Source organism: Ambystoma mexicanum, chromosome 2p (genome assembly GCF_040938575.1).
Source record: "Ambystoma mexicanum isolate Mex_15411 chromosome 2p, UKY_AmexF1_1, whole genome shotgun sequence".
NCBI lineage: Eukaryota > Metazoa > Chordata > Amphibia > Caudata > Ambystomatidae > Ambystoma > Ambystoma mexicanum.
This window is the reverse complement of record NC_090923.1, coordinates 311176637-311196209: the sequence shown is the minus strand read 5'-3', so window position 1 is coordinate 311196209 and position 19573 is coordinate 311176637.

The following is a 19573-nucleotide window of genomic DNA, read 5'->3' as shown; positions in this document are numbered from 1 at the left end:
AGGCTGGCCTGATTTATTCGGTAGGGTGGGAGGATCTCCATAAATGGTACACAGCTGAGACAGCGGAATGGTATTGAGCATTACAGAGAGGGCTTCATGAACCCACAGAAAACATGGAAGCCTGCAATGCTGTCCTTATAGTGATGTTTGGTTCGTCGTATGAGAAGCCGCCGCTAGCATGTTACTGTGTAACCCATATGTTAGAATTGTGATAAGACACACCCCCAGGATGCGGGCATTTATGCACCAAGATACCCAGCGCTGTGGATGTGGACTAGAAATCTGCAAGGTGGTGAATTGATTTACAGTATACAATAGAGTACCTTTCAATTGATTTAATTTATAGTTTGGAAACTGGTGAGTGTGGCAAGCAGGTTGGGTTAAGCAGGGGGTGATCTGGTGGTTATTTGTGATTGTTATACTGCATTGGAATGATATGTATCCTGCACTTCTGTGCTGGAAGATTCTTTGACGTAATGAAAAGATTTAATCACAGTTTAAATCCTCAACTGTGCTTAGTCGCCATTCATGCGAGCAGTGCCTTCGATTTCCTCGTTCTGTTCGTGAAATTTGATTTCCTGGTTTGATCTCTTGTGTTTTGCTGATTATCTTTCTGCCTTAAGGACTGTCTATTGAATTGACCATTGCCGGCTTGGTTACCCGGTCTGGAACTGTCTTTACAGGTAATTGAGTCCTGCATATGAACTCGTACTGATCTTGAATTCTTCTTTACCTGTTTTGATTGGTGAACTGTGTTTTCCCTGCATATTCTGGATCTCTTTCTGGAAGTTCTATGGATTATCCCTGGCTGACTATTGGACTGAGACTCAGATGGGTTTATGGAAACATGTGACTCTTGGATCTCACTCGTTAGTCTTTTCCTTAGTTTGTGTCCTCCTACTGTACGGATGCAAGTTCATGTGCTTTTTAGTGACTTTGGCGTCCATTGGCAACCAGCATTGGTCAGTATCGCTGGACTATGGACATTCATCACTGGGGTAGGAGAATTTGTAACTGAATTAGGTTCACCTGTATTCCAACACTGAACTACAGGTAGGAAGAGCTGTGGGCACACAAGGGGAAGGACTAGAGTCATTCGTGCTTTTGGCTTCTGCTGTACTGATTTAGTGTTCTTTTTTTGTCTCATTACAGCCCTGTCGGTTGCCCTCCTGCCTTTTCATCTGAGCTCTTGGACATGTTTACTGCTATTCCCACAAGCTGTGCGCTCAGGAGGAAGGATACCCTGTAACAGGAGACCCATCACACCCATTGTTGTTCCCGGGCGGCAGTGGGCTGTGACAGAACACTCCCTAAATGCATACCTTTCACATTTCACCAGATGACAGCACATCTCCTATTATCTCTCATTATCCCGCCCTGCTTATAATTCAATGACTCATCATTTGTACATGTAGGTACAAATCTGAGTTGATGTATATCAAAGTTGTATGTTCTTATTGTTCTTATACTGCATTTCGTAATGGTGTACTTTGTCTCCCAACATCATTCATGTCGAAGCAGTTATGGATATTTATATGGATCACAAGCAACTGTTGTAAAATCTAACATTGTATTTTTATGCACATCGAACATTGCCTTCTCTATTCAAATGCTGCTTCTTGGACTGCGGCCCAAATCCTGTTTTGGAAGCATGGGGTTATCTTTCACTAGTTTTACATATGATAATAATGTTAATGCATCTACTTAATGCCAGTTTGGGGAAGGCCTACTAGTAAGCCACATCAGTTTCAGTCATGCTTCTACGTATCACTGCATCTATTGGTTTAACCCCCCTCACACCTAATAATTCACTTTTGTCAAAAGTAATTCTGATGTTTCTCTTCACCTGGTTGTCTCTGGCTACGGAAACATGAACAGCAAAATGTACTGCTAACAGACCTATATACACAATATTACCATACAGACACCACTGAAATGTTTCTATTTCTTATATTTACTATTAGTACCCTGGGGTAAGCTTTTTTTTTTTTTTCTTCCTTCCCACCCTACCTCCTCCCTACCCCACTTACCTTTTTGCTCCTGCGTCCCCGCTGGGGAACGATTGCAGGCTCCAGCAGTGTGGAGACTCAGAGTGGGCCATCCTCGCTCCGCGCCTCCACACGGCTGGAGGCTTCCATGGTCCCCCAGCGGGGATGCAGGGACGTGTTTATTTTTTCTTTTTTTTTCTTTATTCCCCTCCCTCCCAACCCCACTTACCTTCTGCTTCTTTTTTTTCTTTTTTTTTCGGGAGCGGACGCGCTGGGAACACTTGTGTCCCAGCGCGTCTGCTCCCGATGGCGGCCATTTTCTTGGTTGTTTCTTTTTTTTTTTTCTGTTCCGAAACGCTGCAGCGTTTCAGGACAGAAAAAAATGCTTTTAGTGCCCGGACACGCACATAATGCGGGCCAGGGTACTAATAGCAATATGACCCTCGCGGCGGGGGCTTTACTGACTCAGGTAATGCCCAGGGCCTTCGTTCTATAACTATGGGCCGCAGGGCATTACCTGAGTCACTAATGCCACCGCCGCTCGGGTCATATTGCTTAAGTAACCTTTAGTAAAGGTATGGGGCAGCATGCCCAAATGGAGACCATATATTGCTCATCGTCTAAGTTGACTAATATTTTGAAATGCATGATTTATGATGTTATTGTAGGTGCCTTTGTCCCATTCCTTCCTTGGTCTTAAGGAAGGAACACTTACTCTCAATGGAAGAATAAAGACCTGCCTTTGGGTTTCATCCGAGCCCAGCTAATCACAACTTTGTTCTTTCAAAGCTATCTGTGCTCTTCTGCTGCTGGGATGGTCAGTCATGTTTCTGCAATATAGCTGCCACACCACATGAAGTATTATTATTATTATTATTATTATTATTATTGTATTTATTGAGAGCAGACCTGGCTTCGGGATGCAATTGACCACTTTACAATCTTAGGTGGAAGAACATGGAAGAACATGGCGAGGGAAGCAGAGAAACTGGGGGCTATCAACAGGGTAGGGGACGGCGGGTAATTTGTCAACAATTAATCTACAATCAATCAGTAAGTGGAGGAAAGACGGGGGATCAGATCACCCAGCCTCAGGTTAGGTGGGATACAAAGGGTGTCTGGACCCTCTGCCATTCCTTGAATATGAGGTTCTTGAGCTACTTCCTGAACTGTAGAAATTAGGTAGCGAGTATTTTAGTTAATGAGACTAACTGTGTTTGTAGTCTATTAAAACATATGTGCTTTTCACAAGGTAGAAGCAGGAAGGTAGAAGTAGTTCAATCTGATTGCTTTGATCTGATGGATCAATTCAAAAGAACAAATGAGATAAAAATGTGATGGCCCCTCTCCTGAGCAGGAACACTTCCTAAATAACCAGTTCTGTGGGAAGGTATCCAATGACGAGCGTTTACACTAATGTTTAAGCCCACTGTGCCTTACCAAAGGAGAAATAACCATTTGCATATCGGTCTGGTCCCACATGGCAAGCCAGAACCGAAATTCTATTTAATTCTTCTCTAAACAAGATTACCAATAGCAACCCAAGATGCATGTTTTTGTCCTGGATAGCAGCATCAGTGAAGTGAATCTGTGTCTATATAGGCAGAAGAAATGTAACCAAGCCGGTCAAGCTGGGCTGCTCCTTTTTGGGTCGGAGCAAGCCTGATTTGCATATGGTTTTGCCCTCCTGTAATGGCATGGAAGGCTGAAAACAGTGGTCTGCAGGGTTGCCCAGTGCAATGTCCAAGGTTATGATTCATTCAAAACATTGAAGCCATCACCTTTCTGTTTTTATCTAGCGGGCAATCGGTCAGTGCCTGGCTTACTTTCCATAACTTAATTGAATGCCAAGTCTTTTTAAATTAGACAAACATGCGTGAGACCTTTTATTAAGGATAAACATGGCTTAAATAGACTCTTCTGTGGAATGGTGCAATCACATTTTCTCCCCCTGTACCTCTCCAGCAGAGAAATAGATCAGTCTGGTCCCACCAACATGCTTGGGGTTTCCACCGACGCTTGAAGGGTAATCCAGTTGTGGGCCCCTTGCACTCTGTGCCTAGAGAGACATAGCAGAACAGCCACAGCTCACTAAAGATGTGCTGTGTGTCTGGATTTGCTGCTGGTACTATTGTTCAGAGTTGAATTGCCTAGCATTTCAGGCTGGGCTTTCATTGTAATAGTGACCAGGCTAAGGGCCTCATTACAACCCTGGCGGTAAGGGGTTAACAGGGCCGGTAGAGCTGCCGGCCCTGTTAACCCCCTACCACCTCATTACGAGGTCTCCTCGCGGGACCCGCTAACGACGCCTGGTAAAACCAAGCGTCCTTAACGGGTCCCGCATGCAGACCAGGATGCCCTGTGGGGGCTCAAATGGGAATGAGGATGTACCGGGTCCGGGTTCCCTGAATGGGGAAATACCGGGCCCTCAAAGGTCAAAATGGCCCGGTATTTCCCCATTCATGGAACCTGAACTCGGTACCCAGTATGAGGGTAGCCATGCCGCAAGTAGCGGCATGGCTACCTCCATTGTCATAATGAGGCCCTAAGTGATTTTTCTTTTTTTTTTTGGCTGTCTCCATTTTTTATTTTATTTTCAAATTTGTTTATTGGCATTTATCATAACATTACATAGTGACATATGTTAAGTCAGGCTTGTCATCTAATGCAAAATCTTTGGTGTTATATAATAGGTGACAAGGACAGAAGAAAGAAAAAGAAAAAGAAGAACACTTTCAAACATTAACATAAGAACTTTAACTGTCTCCTTATCTAGTCTTCATCATTCGGTTTTTGGGTCCTCAGCAGGGCGTGATGCAGGGAAGGAGGGGGGGATTCCTGAGTTCAGCAGTTTCATTAAGTGTTTGGGGATCTCCCTTATGGGTTTCTATGTTCCTGTGGTTCTTCTCAGTTCAGGCCATGTTTGCTCATTGGGTTTATCATCTGAGGGGTAGATTATAGTTCTGATTATCTCCCTCCATGCTTCCAGGGTTGTGCTTGACTCGTCGGTTGACCTGGCAACGCTATCTTCCCATGCCCTTGTTTCTGCGTTGACCCATCTTATAAATTCATTGTGCCAGGCATTATGACTGGGCCCCTCTGGCTTTTTCCAGGACATGGCGATATGTCTTTTAGCCAATATGCACAGTAAGTCCATTAGTTTCACCCAGTGTTTAAGTTTGCCCGGTCTGGGATATGTTCCCAAGAGGCATTCCTCGGGGGACCATCTGTAAGTGGAGGTGCCCGCTTTCTCATATGTCTGCTTGACTTTTGCCCATAGGGATTGTACTGTGTTGCATTCCCAGAACATGTGTATGAGATCTTCCTTGTCCGCTTTGCACCATGGGCAGTTAGGGCTCGCCTGCTTGTTGAATGTCATTAGCCTGTGTGGAGTGAGGTATGTCCGGTGCAGGACATTTAGTTGTATAAAGCGGAATCTATGGTTTCTGGACACGGCCTTGGAAAATGCTAGCGTCCTGTTCCATTCCCCTTCTGACATTTCTCGCCCAGTGTCTGTCTCCCACTTGCTTTTCAGTGTCTCTTCTTTTGGGTTGGGGTTATCATTGAGGTGTCTGTATATTTGGGAGACCAATTTCTGTCCCTCGCCTAAATTGTATAGTAGAGTTGTGAGAGGATACGCCTCGGGTTCTTCTGGCCAGGTGTCCCACTTATGTCGTGCTATTTCGTGTATCCGTCAACACCACAAATATTGACCAGTGGGTATACCATCTGTGCTCTGCAATGAACTGAACTCCCTGAAGGAGTCCTCTTTGTATAGGTCTCCCCATGTGTTAACCCCTTTCTTCTCCCAGACCCTGAGGTGCAGCAAGTTTGAGTCTGTTTTACACAGGCCCCAGACCAATGGTATTTCTGGGGAGTACAAGTGTGTTGGGTGTTTTAGTGACTTCACTCTTTGCCAAATTTGTTTTCGCAGGGTGGCTATGAAGGGTATGTTTCTCAGTAGGTGATGTGGCACCCAAATAAGCTCCTTTAGTTGCAGTGGGAAGATCAGGGACTGTAGCAGGGGTGTCTCAGATGTGGTCTCGTCGGCTAACCATTTAGACACAAAGCTGAGATGGGCCGCTAGATAATATTTCTCGAAATTCGGGAGTTGGATTCCGCCTTGAGCATATTGTAAGACTAATGTGGAGTACGCTATTTTATGCCTGCCCCGTCCCCAGATGAATTCTCGGACTATCGTCTCTAGTAGGCAGAAGAACGGGTTCTTGATGTAATATTGTACGTTTTGGAATCTATACAAGAGCCTATGGAGGACGATCATTTTAGTTATCGAAATTCTGCCCATTGCTGACAGTGGAAGTTTTGCCCAGAAGGTCATTGATCTGCGCAATGTTGGTATTACTGTTTCTATGTTGTGTTCATGCATCAGTTGCGGGGTGTGCATGATCTGGATACCTAAGTAGAGATACTTGGTAATCTGTCACTGTATCCCTAGCGTCGGGAGCTCCTTCGCGCCCCTGTCTTTAAGGCCTGCTAGCGGGAATAGGCAGGATTTTGCCCTACTAAATTGTATGCCTGAGACTTTAGAAAAATTGTCGAGAACTTCCAGCATGGTTGGGACATTAAGGTGTGGGTCTCTGACATACAGCAGGACATCGTCCTCATAGAGTGAAATGATGTTATCTACCCCTCCTAGCCTTATTCCGGCATCAAAAAATTGCTTGCTAAAATAAATAGCGATGGGTTCTAGGCCTAATATGTAAAGCATGGGAGATAGCGGGCAGCCTTGCCGGGTGCCTCTGCATATGTCCCAAACTTCGGATACGTGTCTCCCAGTTTTCACTCGTGCCCTTGGCTTGGTGTAGAGTATTCGAATCCACCTGATAAATCTTGGGCCAAATCCAAATTCTTTCAAGACTGCTAGTAGCCACTCCCAAAATATAGAATCGAACGCCTTAATGGCATCAAGTGATAATAGGGCGTAGGGTTCGGTGCTTGTGTCTGTTTGTTTAATGATGTGTTGAAGTCTGCGTAAGTTCGTGTTCCGGCCTGGGACAAACCCGCATTGATCCACGTGCACAATATCACCTATCAGCCTGGACAGCCTCTGAGCTAGGATCGTAGTTAGCAGTCTGACATTGTAATTAAGCATAGCTAGCAGACGATATGAATCACAGTGTTCAGGTTTAAGAACTGGGATCAGTAGGGTTTCCCTCATGCTATCAGGTAGGATACCTTGTTCATATGTTTCTTGGAAGACCTCATGTAAGAGTGGTATCAGGGAGAAGCCATAGGTTTTGTAAAATTCTGGGGGTAACCCGTCGCTCCCAGGGGCCTTGCACGTAGCTTGCACCTTAATCGCTTCAGCAATGTCTTCTGTTGTAATGTCTGCCTTTAGGGCTTCGGTCTGTGCTGAAGAAAGCCTGGGCAACCCTATCTCTTCTAGGATGTCAGCTACCTGGTCTGCAGGTACTCCAGTTTCATGAGAGTATAAGTGTGTGTAGTAGTGCTTAAAGGTGTCTTTTATGTCTTGCTGGGTCTGATGTGTATTACCCTGCGCATCTTGTATCATTTATTTATTTATTTATTCACATTTATAAAGCGCTCACACAGCCCGCAGGCATCGAGGCACTGTTACAGGAATTGTTTTTCTTAGTTGCGTAATTGTGTTTTTTTTTTTTTTTAAAATTTTTGTCTTAGTTACGTATTTATAACGCGCTTAAACACCCAGAGGTTTCTAAGCGCGGACCCGGGGATCGAACCTGTTGTTGCTTCGTGTCGACTTGCTTCCAAGACGCGCACGCTGCCGCTGAGCTATCCTCCCGATCACTCCCGGTATCATGGTGATGGTGGGCCTGGGATTTTCCTTTCTGCAGAGCCAGGCTAAGAGCCTACTGGGTCTGTCCGCCTCTATGTGTGCCCTGTTCGTTCTGGTAATGTAATCGAATTTAGCAAGTCTACTCCAGGTGTTTGAGCATTCATCTCGGAGTGTCCTAAGTCTGTCTTCGTGCCGCTGTGGGTCTGTGGGATCAGTACTAAGCCTCTCAATCTCCGCTTCCCCTTGGGCTAGTTCATCACAGAGCAGTCTTCTGATGCCACCTGCTTTTGCCATAATCACACCCGTGGTCACTATCTTTATGGCCTCCCATACTGTGCTCACATGGTTTACGCTTCCCTTATTTAGTTCTATGTAGTCATCTATCGAGTCCTACAATTCATCCCTGAATGCTTTGTCCTTCAGGGCCTCTATTGGCATGCACCACATGGGGATGGGGGGTCTGGGGCCAGTGTGGTTCCATTCTATCAGAGATCGTTCTCCCCAGGTACTCTAATAATAATAATAATAATAATAATAATTTAGCATTTATATAGCGCTACAAACCCTCAGGTATCTGAGCGCTGCTTATTATTACCCACGGTGTGTGGTGCTCATTTATCGACCTCGGAAGGATGAAAGGCTGAGTTTGGCCCTGCCAGGATTCGAACCTGCGTTAGCAGGCTCTGCACGGGTGTCAAAGCGAGCGCTCTACTCGCTGTGCCACTTGACCAGCTATGCACCTTTCATCTGGGGTAGATGTTCTCTGCCTACGAAGACGTAATCTAGCTTCATATGGAGGCCATGTGGGGATGAGAAGTATGAGTAATTTTGGGTCTGGGGGTGGAGCTCCCTCCATATGTCAGCTCTAAGTCTAAGTCTAACCTGTCTATCAGCGTGTTTAGCGCGGTTGTGGCAGCTGTTGTGATGGTGGGTGGTGGTAATGATCTATCTAGTGTTGGATCACACACGCAGTTGAAGTCCCCGCCCCAGAAGAACAGACTATTTCTATATTGTGTGGTTTTAGCATACATCGAGGCCAAGTGGGCCGAGATGTTGTTGTTGGGTAAGTAAGAGTTCACTATGCATAGCTCTTGTTGCTCGATATGTCCCCACAGTATCACATATCTGCCCTCCGGATCACTTACAAATTTAGATGGTCGGAAAGGGAGTTGGGGGTGAATCCAGGTATATACGCCTCTAGCATACTTTGAATAGGCAGTTCCAAATCCCTGCCCGCCCCAGTGTTCCTGGAGTTTGGCCATGAATTCTGCAGTACAGTGTGTTTCTTGTAAAAGCGCTATTCCCACCTTTTTCCTGTGGAAGTATGACTTGATTCTGTTCCTTCTGAGATAAGTACCAAGGCCTCTCGCATTCCATGCCAATATTTTTATTTTCCCCACCATGTTACTATAGGGTGGGTGTTGCTGGTTTTTGCCATCCCGGGAGGGGAGTACCCATAGTGTATCCCCCCCTCCTGCCCTCGCCCCTGCTTTCATCTCAATGTATTCTGGAGACTTACCAACTTTTGTAACTTTCATTCGGGTGAATGAATAAACCGAAATGTTTAACTGCAAACTGCCCACAGCAGGTGCCTCCAACTTGCAGCGCTCGGGGGCTCCTCAGCCTTCTGGGCTGCTCCAAGCCTTTCAGCGCGGGTGGTGTGTAGGCATTTGATCTGCACTTTCCTTGCGGGTGGTTCAGCGATGTATTTGCTCGTGGTACTTTGTGCTCCTGCCCGATGTTGCTGTTATCTTGATACGGTCCCTTGAGTTATTTTATTAACCATCTTATCTCCAGCGGGGGACCTTCCATTGGTGTTCATGTTCACAGTGCCTGTTTCTCTTTTATCTGCTTTTCTGTGGTTCCTCTCCATTCTCTGCTAAGTTATTGTGCTCAAGCCACATGTTTGATGCAGCAGGGGTCTCTAGAAAGATTGCCTTTCCTTTATACAAAGCTTTTAAGTGAGATGGGTAGAGCAGCATTTATTTGAGGTTAAGTGTTCGCAGCCTGGCTTTCACCGGTATGAAGGAATTCCTGGCTCGCTGGACCACAGGGGTGTAGTCAGGGTATATGACTATTCTGGAGTCTTGTCTTCTAATCTCCTCGCCTTCTCTGGAATGTCGCAGTATCGCTTCTCTGTCACGGAAATTTAGAGTTTTCGCTAGTATTGGACGTGGGTGTGAGCCTGGCGGGGGACGCTTTTGGAGAGACCTGTGGGCGCGTTCCACTGAAAACCCTTGCAATAGTTTTCCCACCCCTATATCTTGTAGGAGCAGAGTCTCTACAAAGTCCGTTGGGTCTGAACCTTCCATGTCTTCATGGACCCCTAAAATCCTAATGTTATTGCGCCGTGCGCGCACCTCCGCGTCCCCAGATCTCGCCTCAAGACTTGCTACTTTCTGCTCCAAGTCCAGTACCTTTGCTTTCAGATCTGAGGCATTTGTGACATTGTCCTGGAGGGTAGCTTCGTTCGTATTTACTCTCTCTGTCAGATTGCGAGCATCTTGGCGCATGAGCTGAATGCCCGCCCTCATTTCTTCTATCTTGGTTTCAACAGAGGCTCGCAGTGCTGCAATAGCTTGGAGGACTGGTGTGTCTTTGGGGTCAGTTTCCAATTGCAGTGACACTGGGTTGGCTGTGGGGTCTTGCTGCAGTAACTGCTTGGGCCTAACCGTCGTGTAGGAGTCCATTGTCATTGATATTTATGTCTTGGATTTGGGTGGAGACATCTCTGCCTTTGGGTCCAGTGTGCTGCCCCTTACGGGTAGTAGGAGGTTTTGTGGTGCTATGCAGTGAATGCCATGCGCTGGGCAGGTCTCCCTAGTCCCCAGATGATCTGTATGCTCAGTTAGATCTTAGTCCTGGAGCCTCCTCCAGCGTCGAGTCATGCGCGTATTGGGGTTTTGGTGTGTTGTGCCTCGAGTTGGTGTACCTGCGTAGGCAGGCACAGCGTTATGCAGGATCAGGGGGACCCCCAGTGAAGCTCGCGGATCTCCAGGCCTCACTCAAACTTGATAGCTCCCGGGGTCTCACACGGGGTGCACGGTCATCTCTGTATTTGGCGTCGCTGTGTGATATCCCCAGCTTGGGTAGATTCAGTAGGGCCCCCTGTGCGCGTACTTAATCTCCTGTTTGCGCCGGGGTCAGGTCTCACTGCAGGTGTATCAAATCACCCCCGACCTGCGTTAGTCGGGGGGTCCCTATGTGCTCCTCAGGACCACGTCCTCATGCAGCGCTATGCCAGTTTATTTGGTGCATGGGCTGTTCGCTCTCAGGGCTATGCTGGACCTTAGTGCAGTGGGCCGATATGGTGTTTCAACCGGTCTCGCACACTGGTTGATTAATCCAGCCTGCCCCTGGGTCTGTTGGTGGGATGTCTGCTCGCGGGAAAAGGGCTTGGCCTGGGGAGTCATTGTTCGCTGTGGTGGGCCCCCGTGGAAATCCCAGGGCGCGCCTCCCACTCTTTGCGGCCGGGCGTCTTTTCGTTTGTGGATCTCGTCAGGCGGGGCCCCGCAGCTGTCCCTCCAAACCCCCGTCGGGAGCTCCGCTGCCTCTTTCTCTGACCGGGGTCTCTCTCAGGCAGCGCAGAGAAAGGAAGAAGTCTTTGTCTGTGTTTGGGGGCCCGTCTCCTCTCCCGCCGCAGTCCGCTTCTCGGTTCCAACTTTCGGGATCCTCCGGGTGTCACTGCTAGGTTGCGTGGGGCCAGGGACGAGTCGGCGCCCCACCGCAGGTTGTATGAGGAAGGGGAAAGCGTGGATGGTACCCCTCTGGCTCGTCTGGACCTCGCTGTTCAGGAGCGCCAGGTCCCATCGCCCTAGTGTGTAGCAGGCGCCGCCATCTTGGGAGGCCAAGGGGCGTCTCTTCCTCGATCCCGTTCAGGGTTTGCCAGCTCTGATTTCTTTCGGGTGTGGCGTCAAATTGTAGGGGATAGGTTCCCCTGTCTGTAGCTGTTATTTCTGTTATGAATTAAGCTATGTTTAGCAGCGCAATTCCACCCGTTGCAGGATCTCAGGCAGGAGCTCCTCAGGTACATGTCTTTACGGCATGCACGCTGGCCACGCCCCCTAAGTGTTTTTATTGTTGTTTTGATCTATTTTGAGATTTTCTACCTATGAATTAGTCTGATTTTTGTTTTGTTTTCTTGATTTTACCCTAGTTATTTTCACTTCGTTATCGTGAATAGTTTAGTTCCAGTAGCATTCATTTTTCGCAAGTTTTTATTATTCTGTACCAAATAAACATTGGACCGAAAATTTTCCATGTATTCTGTTAATTAATTTAATTGTTTTATTTGTTTTGGTGTTTATATTCAAAATCAAATCTTACACATTTACTTTACTTCAGATTTTTTCATCTTAGTTAACATAAACTTATTCAATGTCAAAATACACACCAAATCAACATTAACTCCAATGTTGATATGTTCTCCAAAATGGTGCTATGGTCAATACATTGTATGAGGGGTGCTGCCTGGAAAGTGCCTTCTCTGTGCCCACTATACTTAGAAACACCAACAGTGGGCCAGGATCTCACTGGCCTATAGAGCAACTTTGCAGTGGCCAAATCGTCTTCCTAACAGCCCAATGTGGGGTGAAAGTGTGGGCCTCTGCAGACTAATTTCACTGAGCTTACTACATAACAGATAGTTTGAACAATTTTAGCTGTGCAATGAGTTTTAAACCGCATCATTTGCCACAGGCACGGCTCATGAGTGGGCCCCTTTTATTTTGAGGTGACTGGACGACCTCGACACTGGCAGAAGGAAACTGCAAGGTTAGTAAAGTTGTCCTGCGCTCTGTGTGGGCACTGTCATCCAGTGCTGTGTGCTGCTCCTCAAACCCATGGCATTACTTTCAACGTCGAATTACGCTTACTTCATATAGCCAAGGAATCCATGTTAGAGCGATTTTCCACTCCCTAAGGGGCAGGGAATGCCATTTACTGTGCGCAATCCGCGATGAGTTAGCACTTCTAGGCTGTGTGCTGCGATTTAAATTGCATTATCATGGTGAGTCGCAAGGATAGTTCTGCTCACGGTGACTCGAGCATTTTCCCAAGCATGCATTTTATTGGATGGTGGTGAGTTGACATTGATGTGTGTGCTTAACCTTTGTCAGATAAAGCAATGCATTATGTTTAAATCCGATAGAATGCTGCAGGAGCAGTTCATTAGTCGCCTTCGTGCAGTGTTTTTCTTAGCAGACAGGATAATGGAAAAGGCAAACTAAAACATGCACGAGAATTTCAAGCTTTAAGGAGTTGCATTACTGGGCTATGTTAGGGAGAATTCTCACTTATGGCTAATTTCCCTTACCTAAAGCAGTGGTCGAAGTGTAGGAAAAGAAGTAGTGGAACTATGTTCCCTGCTGGCCTGCACCCACTCCCCACAAACCCCACCAACACGTCCCCTCCCACACACAATAAACACCCCCAAACACTTGCACATGCTGGTTAAGGGAACGTTCAGTGCAATGCACTGAAAGTGCAAGTTTCAACTTCTTTCTACACTTTTATTTTAAAACGAAACCATTCCGGAATGGTTTCTTTTTAAAATAAAAGTATAGGAGCTGTGAAAGGTAATTTAAAAAAGTAGAGGAGCACCGCTCCCGACCGCTCCCGCTCACTTCGACCACTGACCTAAAGAGTCCCGCAGCAGCTTTGCTGGATTTGAAGGGTTTGTTTCTTTTTACCTGCTAAGAGTGAGACTCTTTTTCCCACTCTTAGGCATCTTTGCTATGTGTGTTCTAGGCTATTTTTGTGTTTAATGCCTATGGGATCTTTTCTCTCGCCCATAGGAACCATCTTTATGCACATGTGTTACACCGCACCCTCCGTGCAGTGACACAGGGGTGTCGTAGTGACCCCCAAACATAGACTATTGTCTCCCAGGGCATGTAAAGTCCCCATTGACTTTACTAGTCGATCTCTATGAACTAAACCAGTACACCCCATCTTAATATGGAAGTACTGGAAGGGGTTAATAGTTTTTCCCCTATGTTCATTTTCGAGAGGGTGCCTTAAAGTCCCCCTCTACAAAGGTTCTGGCTGGTGGCAGTGCTTACTACCTTTTATATTCGACCGCAAATATTTCCCTATGGGATTTTCCCATTGTTCGAGGCTAACACTTTTACTGACAGCCTCTAACATACCGCCTTTTATTTTATTATTAACTTTACTCCGGTAGGTTTTATCTGCCAGAACTTTGATATAATTACTTTCTCGTGTCTTACTCTAAACTCCTAACCCAGGTCGGGGATCCTTTGTTCATTCTTTTGGCGGGCTTCTGCCAAGAAGCCCTCCTTTGGCGCCTCTGAGTCTGGGGTGGGTGTGTTTTTTGGGAGGGGGAGTAGAACCCCTGGAGAGAGTTGCCGCAGCAACTCAGGTCGCACTCTAACCTGATAGGCTGTAGGGTCTCCCGCCAAGAAGACCACTCCACTGTGTGAGTGACAGCTAGGCTGTATGAATGGGTCACTTTCTGCATTAAAGCAGGGTCCTGAGGACTGGATGTGCAAGACGTCGCCACTGGAACTACGGAACCAAAGGGGAGAGAAGCCACAGACATCTTCAGCATCTACACCACCGGTGAAGCCCTGCCGGATCGTCACACCACTTTTTTCCACACGACGAGAGGAGATCTTCAGCGAAAGACCCTCCTTCCCTTGAGCTGGTGGGGTCAATCAGTTCACCTATCGCTTCCTCGGACCTGCCTTGGTCGAATCAACAGTGCCAGCACTTGGAGACCGGATAGCCAGACAGCTATCGACCCAGACTGCGATTAAAAGGAGCGTATCTTTTAAACTTCGTTTGGCAGCACCGCGGCTGGTTTCATCCCTGGGTAGTGCAGGGACTCGAACCTTCCTTCACGACGAGAGCCTCTCTTCCTCTGCTGGACCCCTCGACCTGCAGGAATTACCAGGAACCACCGCCACCGCAGGAGCCACTTCTTCACGTTTAAGGTATATTGTGCCGCCAGGCCGCCCTTTCTCCGTGGTAACCCTAAAGGTGTTTTAAATCCTTTATCTACTTGTGGGGTCGGCCGCCCTCTCTCTTAACATTGTCTTTCGCCTCACATCTACCTCTTCAATATTTTTCTACTAAAGACTTGACTGTAGCTACAAGAACATTTTTGCTCCTATGCTCTTGGTCCTGTACCACTGACTCTGGCTCAGGCCTATTGACTCTAGCTGATTTGTTAGATCTGCTCTCACTAGATTGGTTTTCAATGAGAAATGTGTTGATGCATCTAAATCTTCTAAACCCCTCTTCCTTCCTACTGTTTTAACTTGTGGAGTGCCATTTTGCTCCGTTTTCATTCACTTATCTGTCTGCTAAAGTGTAACTGTGCATACTTGTTGGTACTTGTTCACAAAACATCAGGGAAGTGTTGCTAGGGGGTGTCTGAAGATATTTCGGTTTAACTTGTGCTTTTCCTCCCTTTCGTTAAATTGTTAGAGTGCCATTTGTAGTTGGTTTTCACTGTGCCGTTTTGCTCAGTTTTCACTCTACTGCAAACTTGTCTACAATTGAATAGGGAGTTGTATTTACTTTTCCTTGACTGAATTTTAACTTATTTTACCAATTGTGATTATGTGTTGACTTAGAAGTGTATTAAATAAATATATATTCTCTTTTTGATACAAAGCTTTGGTCAGTGTTTCTTTGCTCCATAGTGCTGTACTACCTATTGTGTAAACCCTGACTACTGCTCATCTCCCTCTTGAGATAAGTCTGACTGCTCAGCCACAGCTACCAACTAAATCTATGTGGTATGGAATGATACCAAAGGGGATTTATTGCTCTCACCTGTAGTCCTAATCTGGTGTAGTGCTCCCTAAGGGAACTGCACTGGATTCTGCCTAACAGGCTATATTCCAGATTTGTCTTTATGCAAACGGTTACTGCAAAAGGCAAATCTGCACCAGTCACCATTTTCGAAAGCAAAGGTCCCACTTGTACAATATTTCATTTATGGACATTCAGGCCTATATTCACATCTATAGGAGCTGCCAGCATTTATTTACCTAATTTTCTCAGAGGGGTAATCTGTGTAAATCAGACGGTGGGGTCATAAATAATGTAGAATGAATGAATTAATAATGTTACAGAAACTGTATGCAACCCATGCCCGTGTCGCCATGTGTATTGATTGTCGTTGCTGGTACATTATACCTGTTGCATACCACTGCACAGATGGGAGGTGTTTATAGGATCAAGTCAGTGGCTGCTCCCAGGCCTGTGCCCTATTCTCGATTATACCTCATGGCATACGAAGCCCAACACCGTCCCTGTCAGAATACCAAAAAAACATCTTTTGTGAAACAGACCTATCTGTTGTCATTTGTGTCATTGCTTCAGCTTACCATAAGTGGTGTCAGAAGTGGGATGCTCGAGCTTTGATGCAACTGACTAAACTCCGAACTAGATTACATGGTACATTGCCATGACAGGTTCAAAGACATTCCTAAGATTAGCAAAAAACCCTACTAAACAATCTATATTCAGTGGACTCAAATATAGCTACTGTGAGCCCCAAGCTGAGTGCAGGAACTTAAGCTCTCCCTCTGAACGAGACTCTGAAACTCAGGAGAATCTGGACAGAACAGTTTCTGCTGAGAGCTTATGTCCCAAATTAGTAGCAGAACAACATCCCTGGGTACCAAAGGCAGCAGCTGGAATCAGAGAAGGCCAACCCACTCACCTAAACCAGTGGACATGCACAGATCATTGTACACCCCAGCTAATCGCAGCAAGAAATGTAGTGTAACCATGAATCCACCTATGCTTGAAGCTGTTCTCATTAACTTGGTTGCAAGTCAAGCCACCACTGACAAGAGACATGAAGAGACCCTAAAAATCTTACAAGCAGCCCTCAACAGAGAAAACGGACCAGACTTTCTACCCACCCCTTTAAAGCTATATAGAGAAGGGGAGGATTTTTGGGGCATTCATTTCCAACTTTGAACAAGGAGCCACCCCTGTGGTCTGGTCCTCAGAACAGAAAGTGTGTTATCATGGGCCATTGGTTTTACCAGGCACAAGATCCTGATGTCAAACTGCTTATGAAAAGCTGAACATGTAATTACTATAAAGAACAGCCATGAGTATTTCTAGAGGAACCTCAAGGAGGACAATCTAAACGCCAATGGATCCCGCAGACAAATGGTCACTCATATTGAGGACCTACACAGACAATGGATTGGAAATAGGGACTTACAATGAACAGTATGATTGTTAACTCTAGAACAGTATGCACTTTTCCTACCTCCCCAGTTAACAATATCCAGTATGTCAACTCTATGTATCCTCCCTGGAGTAAGCTATTATAGCCGCTAGTGGTCACCAACATGCATACAGCATAGTAACTTTCCCATGGGATATCAACAACTTGCCAGGGAATTTACCAGCCCTCAAAGTCCCCCCAGAGAGTATAAAACAAGAAGTTAATCATAGTTTGATAAAATGACACCATCTACTCGACTAAGCCTATTCAATCCACCTTCAAGACAGTAAGGCCAACAGAACAAATAAAGCTCAAGATCCACAACCCTCCCTTCGATTGGCACCAAGGTTTACAGGGGTAGCTCCATCTCAGATAACTTGTTATTTTTGCAGACTACCTGGACATTTTTGCAGACACTGTGCAACCATTTCAAAGAACACATGACCGAAATACCATGGCTGCATCCTTCCAGAAACCCAGACCGGTGGTTTATCAGTACTCATTTTAAGTGCCTCCTAGACCTTGGGTTCCTCATCAATCACTTTTCTCCCCCCACGCTCTGGGAAGTTTTTCAGGCAGGCAGGTAAATTAACCCTCTTCTGATAAATCTTTGGAAAGACCTTTGTCTTCAAGCATCCTTCTGGTTTCATTATTTGCCCCAGTGACACTCTCCTAGGTTCAGTCCTATATTCAGCCTACCCTTTTCAGCAGATGTTGCAAGGCTGATGATAGATGTGATACCTCCTGTCAGGAAGTGACTTCCACAGGTATCCAGGTATCAATGTGAAGCTCACCAGCTTCCGGTCATTATCTCTGATTACCATTCATTGCCCTTCTTTTCTGGTCCCTCCTGGCTCTTTGTATTTGACTTAGTCAGTCGGATTAACGAGTGCTGCCATGTATTTGTGTCAGGGCTTCGGATTGTGGTTAACCCAATGGGCCTCATTACGACCCAGGCGTTAAGGGTTAACGCCGTCGTTAACCCTTAACGCCTATTCTGATTTTAACGGCTGCTTTTAGCAGCCGTTAAAATCCATGGCGCTAACCTGCCATGATGCTAATTACGCCACCGTAATTTACGGTGGCGTAATTAGCGCCTTCCCCACTCCCATTATGCCCTATGGGGCAAAAATGGGAATGGGGAAGGGAAAATGGGAAATGGGGATTTACCGCCCCACTCACCTTGGAATGGGGCGGTAAATCCGCCATCCACCATGGTGTAAACATAGTTTACACCATGGTGGTAAAGTTGGCGCAATTAGCGCCTGGGTCGTAATGACCCCCAATATATTTTCATATCTGCCTAATTGGTTCTCTCTGCATCAGTTAAGGAGGTGATTTCGCTGACCTTTTCCTCCAGTGTCTTTATGCAGCCTGAAGTGTCTCCACCAACTTGGAAATGTTCAGGATTTTGCTGTGTCTGCCTATCTTTTGTTTGTAAATGCTTTGCAGGTCTAACATGGGGCCTAATTACGACTCAGGCGGTAAGGGGTTAACGGCAGCGTTAACAGCGCCGCCCCTTACCGCCTGATTACGAGGTCCCCTAGCGCCATGGTGCTTTTAACACCTGCTTTTAGCAGGTGTTAAAATCCATAGCGCTAAGGGACCATGGAGTTAATTACGCCACCGTAATTTACGGTGGCGTAATTAACGCCTTCCCCACTCCCATTATGCCCTATGGGGCAAAAATGGGAATGGGGAAGGGTAAATGGGGATTGGGGACTTACCGCCCCGCCTAGGTCGGAATGGGGCGGTAAGTCCGCCAACCACCATGGTGGTAAAGTCACGGCCCAGGCGGTAACTTACCGCCTGGGTCGTAATGAGGCCCATGGTCTTGTGGGAACACCATCCTGCAGGGTTTGCTCATGCTAAATCTTTAATAATGTGTGCCCTGGGGATTCCCAGATATTAAATTCTCAACATTCTCAAGCAAGGGTTTCTGAGATGTTTGTGCCAGGGTTTTTGTAGGATTGTCACAAATCTACACCTCTGCCTTTGGTGGCTTTGTATGCAGACCAGTTGGGAATTGATAAACATTAGGAGAGATGACTGTGAATCACACTTCAACCTCCCATTGTACAAACCTGTAGTTACAAAAAGATGGGTTACCATTCCCATAATGAATTTGCAGAAAATCTGGAAAACTCGAAAACCTAGTCCAAAAATTCTCTCTAACTTTGATTTACATGCACACAGGTTTCCTGAAGAAAGGAAGAAGGGAAGCTTGTTTGTGCACTACTTTGAAAACTGTCACAGTTACCCTGAGTTTATTTAATTACCGAAACTCCTGGAGTTTGTCAGCACTGGCTCCTCTTCCAAAGTCCATGCCAAAGATTTGAACAAAAAGGTATGAGTGTGTCTGTGCAGCTTATTCACAAGACTTCACCATGGATTTCCAGATGCCTCTGTTTATAAGCTGCCACACAGAGAAGCTCCCTGTTTGTGGATTGACTTCTGACACCTCTATTCAGGTTCTCTCTGATTTGTCAACAATTCTGCCTTACGCCTTGTGACTAATCCTAGCTCCTTTGTGGCCTCAATTTTCTCCAGCCCTACCTTGTATATAATACAATTTGTCCTCTGCCT